Source organism: Prinia subflava, chromosome 6 (assembly GCF_021018805.1).
Source record: "Prinia subflava isolate CZ2003 ecotype Zambia chromosome 6, Cam_Psub_1.2, whole genome shotgun sequence".
Taxonomy (NCBI): domain Eukaryota; kingdom Metazoa; phylum Chordata; class Aves; order Passeriformes; family Cisticolidae; genus Prinia; species Prinia subflava.
This window is the reverse complement of record NC_086252.1, coordinates 12,673,462-12,680,217: the sequence shown is the minus strand read 5'-3', so window position 1 is coordinate 12,680,217 and position 6,756 is coordinate 12,673,462.

Genomic DNA, 6,756 nt, shown 5'->3' with positions numbered 1-6,756 from the left:
TGCAGGGAAAATGGCCACAAACCCCTTGGTCTTTGGTGGTTGTGCTGAAATCTTTGCACTGCCGACAGGGCGGGTGGGCAGGGGCCATCTGTGTCCTCCTGCCCGTGTGCTGCTGGCTGGATTGCTGGATTGATGGAGCATTTGGCAGCACCCCATGTAAGCTAGCAGAGGCAGCCTCTATCTTAGAGCATCACCAGCTCTGTGGGGGCAGGGCTGATGCTGAGGGATGCACATCACACCCTGTGGCTGGAGAGGGACAGAGGCTCAACCTGACAACTCAGACAAGATTTCTATTCAAAACTTTAAGACAATGTGCCGCTGTGCTTCTCCCTGAGAAACAGGAAGTTAGTGCTGACCTGTCTATAGTTTATAATAAAATTATTATTTTTTCCAGCACAAGTGAAGCCTTGCTGAAGGACCACACAGGCACCAGGATGCAGCACAGACGGGAGGAAGTCGACTTGTGGAAATTTCCATGTGAAGAAATAGCTTGAGAGGGATGGGTGAGCTGAAGGTTTTACCTGAAAAACACCAGTGATTCTGTCCCTCCACAGCACGCTGGCTTCGTGACTCTTGAGCAGTTACTTCTGTCTCCCCACACCCGTCTCAGCAGGCACCTCTCACTGCAGACACACAAAATCCCAGGATAGCTCTGGAGAACTTCTCCCCCTCAGAGCAGAAGGGCTAGTGCCTGGAGTGGTACACAGTGCCTGCCCATCTCATTCTGTGACAGGGAAAAACAGGGTGCTCCAGCTCATCAACCATTTCCACTGCTAGCTCTTGTGGGCCTGACATTGGTCTGAATTTAGGCTTCAGGCTCTGCTAGTGTCTGTGTGAAAGGCAAGTGAGCAACTTTCTCATGTTAGCCTGAGAAATCTAAAGGAGGAATTCAAACAAACCTTGGGAAGTGAGAAACTATCTGCAGGTGGTGTTTTTCCAACATGTTTACTGGAAAGAAATGTTTACAAAAGGGTGTAGACGCTGAATAACCAATCATGTTCTTTGTACCGAACTACTCTATAAAAGTAGAATGTAGAAGAATAAAGTTTGCTCTCATCTTTACCATCATGGAGAGTCATGTTGTTATTTCTGTGCCGTCCGAAAACCATAGCAACATCTGGTGACCTGACGTTTTGAAGAAGTTCAGCGCAGCCGGGACTGATTCATGCAGCAAAGCTTGAAAATTCTACCTGCCTCCTCAGAGAGGTAAGCGAAGTATCTCCACGTTTTTTCTAAAGAATGCTGGTCCTGCTGACCATGGAAAAAGATCAATCCTGCCAAAAGACAGCAGGTCGGACGGCACCCAGCACAGCTGGACTTTAATTTCTAGAAAAGACAGCTGGGCAGAGGTTCCAGAAAAACCTGGGGAACCCCTCTCCTGAGAGAGGACAGCTTGTGCCTTTCCTGACAAGAGCAGCTGGAATTCTTCGCTGCCGACAGCTTGCCCAGCGCTCCCCCGACCTCTTTCGGTTCTGTCTGGCCGAGATCAAAGCGAGCGTCTGTAAGCCTCTCCCGGCCGGCAGAGACGGCGCTTCCTTGGCTTTTCCTTCTCCTTTCTTCATACCACGGATGGCTGGCAGTGGTTCCTGCGCTATCATCCACTGCGACTAGTCTGCACCGTGACTTTAAAAGATGCTAGACCGTCCAAGATACAGCTGGTCAGATTCCGACCCGGAGTGTGACACAACGATCCTTTCCTCCTCGGCGTGGCCCAGCATCTGGCCTGCGGACGGGACCGGGATCGAAAACCTTTGATCCCTCTGTATCCTTCTGTGTGTTCAGGGCGAAAAGTTCACTTTATGAGTGTTTTATGCTTGTAACGTTACCTGTGCTTGTTTTTATGATTGCCTGTGTGAGTTTACGGCTTGTTTTTCTTTGTGTCTCTGTGTTTTAACTTTGTTCTTTTCCTTCCGCGGGGGTGGGGGTGCGGTGAGACAGAGGCATGGCAGCACGGATGCGATCTCTCTGCCTTCTCTCTCTCTGTCTCTTGCCGTTCCTAGTCCCTCCTTCTCCCTGCAGTGGAACGGTATCAGACCATTCTCCCCCCACACACACACACCTTTTCTGTTTTCCCTATGGGCAGTTCTCTCCCCACACCCATGGTTTCGCGGGCGCGATGGGAGAAGGGAGACCCGTGCCCTGGAGGGAGGTGCCGTCCCCCGCCTCCCTTTCCAGCTTTCTGGCGGGCGGCAGGCACTCCGGGCCGGCGGTGCCGGCGGCACACGATTTCTCTCTCTCGCCCTCCCTGTTTTCTCCCTCTCTCCCTCGGGTTTCCTCCCGTCCTGCCCCAGGGCGCTGCGCCTGACGCGGCGGTGGCTGCAACCTCTCTCGTTTTTCCGTACTCGGTTTCCCCCCCCCCCTTCCCCCCAGGGCGGTGAGGGGGGCCACCGGCTCTCCGCTTGAGACAGACAGCGGCAGGGCGGCGGTGGGCTGAGCTCCGCCGAGCCCCGCTCCGTTGTCCCCTCTCCGTTTCCCCTCCATTTCCTTCCCGCGTGAATTTGCACAGCAAGTCGTCATAGGAACCGAGGAGCGGTCTCCTCGCTCCTTTTCCCCCTTCCCCCCGCCATGAGCGGCGGGGTTCGCTCCCCCACTCCTTCCCTGCGGGCCGAGCGGCTGGCTGCGAATAGGGCACGAGGAACTTGCCGTTCCTCTAGACAGCGGATAATGCTGTGGGAGTTGCTTCGCTTGAATTTTTTTTTTTTACATAGAAATGGGGGCCACGTTTGTCTGGATTTCCCCCAGCTCTGCGGAGCGGCCCTGGGGCCATTGAGCCCCTAAAGCCCCACTCAGGGCAGGGCCAAATAGCTTCGTCGCCTTTGAGGTGAGCAGAAGCTTTTTCCTTTACAGAAAAATGGGGGCCACGTTTGTTTGGATTTCCCCCAGCTCCGCGGGGCGGCCCTGGGGCCCTTGAGCCCCCAAAGCCCCACAGAGGGAGGGCCAAATAGCTTCGTTGCCTTTGAGGTGAGCAGAAGCTTTTCCCTTTAGAGGGACAGTTGAATTTTGTTTGGGTTTTTCCCTCCCCCCCTCCCTCAAAACATTTCTTCTCAAGGCGTCTCTGTGAACAGATGCCTGTTCATAATAGAAGAAAAATGACAAGAAATACAAAAAACAAATAAGCAACCTCTGTTGCCTTTCGCAGATAACACAAGTATTATTAATAATTCTACAGTATAACCATCAGTTATGTTTTAAGTGTTATCTCAGTTTTTAAGATATTTGATGTGAATTCACAGATATGATAAAGTTATCACAGTTCTACAGCCGGCTGCTGCTACTGCTGCTGCTTCTGCTTCTTCTTCTCATGTACTTTGCTATTTGTCTATAATTGCCTGTAAGACACGTGTCACCCAAGAATTTTTCCTTGTTTTCTAGCTGTCTATGCTAGCTTTGCATTCATGATTTTCTAAATATTTTCAGATTTCCAGACAAGGTTATCTGAGTTTGTAAGAATGCCTCCTCTGTCCTGACGGTTTGGGATGCAGTTCCAATCCTGGTCACAGACCATCTCAAGAGCCTGCTGAGCTCAGAGCATCTCTACCCTGACAAATTTAGGAGGTGTCAATTACCATATTAGTTTCTTATTATAAGATTTTTAAGAAGCTTGTTTTTAAAATTGGTGTAAGGGATTCCTCTGCAGTTAGAGCTGGGCACTGGCCATGCCTTGGCTCTCTCTGGATGGGAATTGCCTGTTTGCCCAGATGTTTTAGCAAAAAATTACATATGAGTTATTTGACTCAACAATTTGGCCTTTAAATATAATAGCTGAATTGATCTTTGAGGTGAACCTGGAATTCCTGCCCGGGAAGGATGAACAGGTTGTCACTGGAAAAGAAGCACTTCAGTTTTTGCAGTTCCTGGGCTGATCAAAATTATTATTAAAAAGATAACTTGCAACAATGTAACATTTATGTTATGAACCTGAAGAAAAAGTAATTATGAAACCTGGATGTTGAATTTAGACAATGGAGCCTGACAAGTTTGTTAACTTAAGGAGAAGATGTGCCTGTGTTTTATCATTAGCAGGTTCAGCAGTCGTGTTACCCATCACCTTTGAGGAGTGAAAAGGGACATTGCATAGCCTTAGTGGCTGTCATATAGACTGCAAAGATGACCATGTGGTTGGAAGTTATGGAGACAACAGAAGTCCTGTGTCAGCAGCATGGTCCTGTTTTCATCGATCATCCTTGAGTCACTCCCTGCTCCAGGCTTCAAGAAGACATCCAGTGATGCTAAGGATCAACATCTTGTCTCAATGGACTTTCTCTTTTCATGTGTTTTAATTTTATAGTAGATGTTGTTTCATTTAAGTTTCCTACATAGATGTAGTTGTATTTTAGGTAATATTTCACGTGCCTTCGGTGTATGTTTTGTAGTTATTAAGGGCTGTTATTTCACTTTGTGGTTTTTGCCTTTCTGGTCTTTGGGATCATGTAGATTTTTTTTGGAGTCAGATATCTTTTTATTGATATTTTTATTAATTTTATTATTCTTTTTTTCTTTCTAGGTGACATCCTACAGGTATCATGGGCCAATTGAGTGACCAGTGGTCCAGTCCTGCACATCCTGCAATGGGTCTTTGCCCTTTCAAACATCACATGCATTTTTGCATTTAAAAAAAAAAAAAAAAAAAAAAAAAAAAAAAAAAAAAAAGGGTCAACTCAGGTTGTCCAAATAATTGGAAAATTAAATCAGTTTGTGGTTGCAGGTGTAATGCAAGGACCACTGTCCTTTGCTAAAAGGCAGAAAAAGCCCTTGTTATCTGAAAGGATGATTCCTAGAGTGATGGATCTTGACAAATTAGACTGCCATTTTTGAGCAGGCTAATGATGTTTTGTTTTTTCTGTATTAGAATTAGTAAATAGCTAAGCTTGACGCTGGTGCATGGACATGGTTATGAAGGGTCAACACCAAATGCCACAGAACTTCCCTGACCATTTAAGTTGGTGCCCAATGAAAGTTCTATTTAGTAATTGGTTGATTACTGATGGGACTTCTGGTGTCATGTTTGTCTTTTTTTCTCTTGCAAGGGCCCTGCAGGAGAGGACACAGACACAGACGCCACCCTCAGCAAAAACTAAAAGGGGGAGATGTGGGCCTGACATTGGTCTGAATTTAGGCTTCAGGCTCTGCTAGTGTCTGTGTGAAAGGCAAGTGAGCAACTTTCTCATGTTAGCCTGAGAAATCTAAAGGAGGAATTCAAACAAACCTTGGGAAGTGAGAAACTATCTGCAGGTGGTGTTTTTCCAACATGTTTACTGGAAAGAAATGTTTACAAAAGGGTGTAGACGCTGAATAACCAATCATGTTCTTTGTACCGAACTACTCTATAAAAGTAGAATGTAGAAGAATAAAGTTTGCTCTCATCTTTACCATCATGGAGAGTCATGTTGTTATTTCTGTGCCGTCCGAAAACCATAGCAACAAGCTCTGGCTTAGAGTAACCCCTATGGGTAAAATGCTCTAAAGACTGTATCACCATTGTGGATCCTTCTGTTCCACAGGTCTCACTTTAAATGCCATTTTTTTGCTTTAAATGCCATCATCAGTCTGGCATACTCTCCTTTCTGCATTCAAAATACTCAAAGCCTCTATTGCTATTCTAACTTTAGTTCTGGGATTTTGGTTTTGCTTTATCAAAGTAAATGATCAATTTTTGGATGAATCACCTCCCTTACAAAAACTAGTGACCCACGGTTCAGGCTGTACATAAATGTCTTTGATGCACAATTACTCCTTACAGGAGAGGCTGTACAAGCCTCAAATCTCCTGTAAAAAGATAAAAGGTTTGAGTCTCAATTAAAGGCCTATCACACTTCTTAGGTTAGAATCACCACTTCTCTGTGCAAAGAGGTTGTAGTATTTCCCAGCTCTAACTGCAGGCTTTATTGTTATTTTAAAGTGCAAGACTGTACACAGATGCCCAAACCATGGTTTGTGGAAAACCATGCATGAGAAAACCAATCTTACCTGCTTGAACTGACAACTTAAAATGCAGTGACCTGGCTTACAGTGACTGCAGTCTATCACCACTGTTTATTTTCACTGATCATATTTAGCACTTCAGCTGAATACACTTACCAGTGTTTCAGCAGCAGCCCTTGCAGGTGAGCCTTGCTCATTGTTTTGAAGATGAGGAGTTTAAGAGTTCAAACTAGAACCCAGAGTACTTATTTCTTTGCCCTCTTAAAAGAGGTGATGGCAGATGAGTGTATGTCTATTCAGCACTGAAGAGTTTAAAATTTGCTTCCTCTTCTCCATCCAATATTTCTGGGTCAGAGACATTTTGAAAGGGAATAAAGTAGAAGCTCTAGTTAACTGGGTATTAAAATCAACATTCCCAGCACGGGAGCAGGAGAGGGAAAGACGTGCTACCTTCAGGACTGAGCTCCAGTGGGCTCTCTTGTGAGATGGAAGCTGCCCTGCGCTGGACATCGGCTTGCAATGATAAACCACTAAAATGTGCTACATAAGGAAAGAGGTGAATCTCATGCCCTTGTTATCAAAGGAATAAGCAAAAGGAGGGAAAGAATGGCCATGCAAAAATAACTTCTCTTCATTTCAATCCCACTGATTAGACCTACTAGCAACTGATGTTCATATAAATTTTCTGATTAGGGTAAATTATACAGGACAGTTTCTGAACAGCACATACATAATTTATCTGATACGTTTGAAGAAACTACATTAATAGTTCAGAGGAAATTGAACTTTATGTCTGGTAAGGACTCCTGTCTGAACATGCACTTACAATAAAAA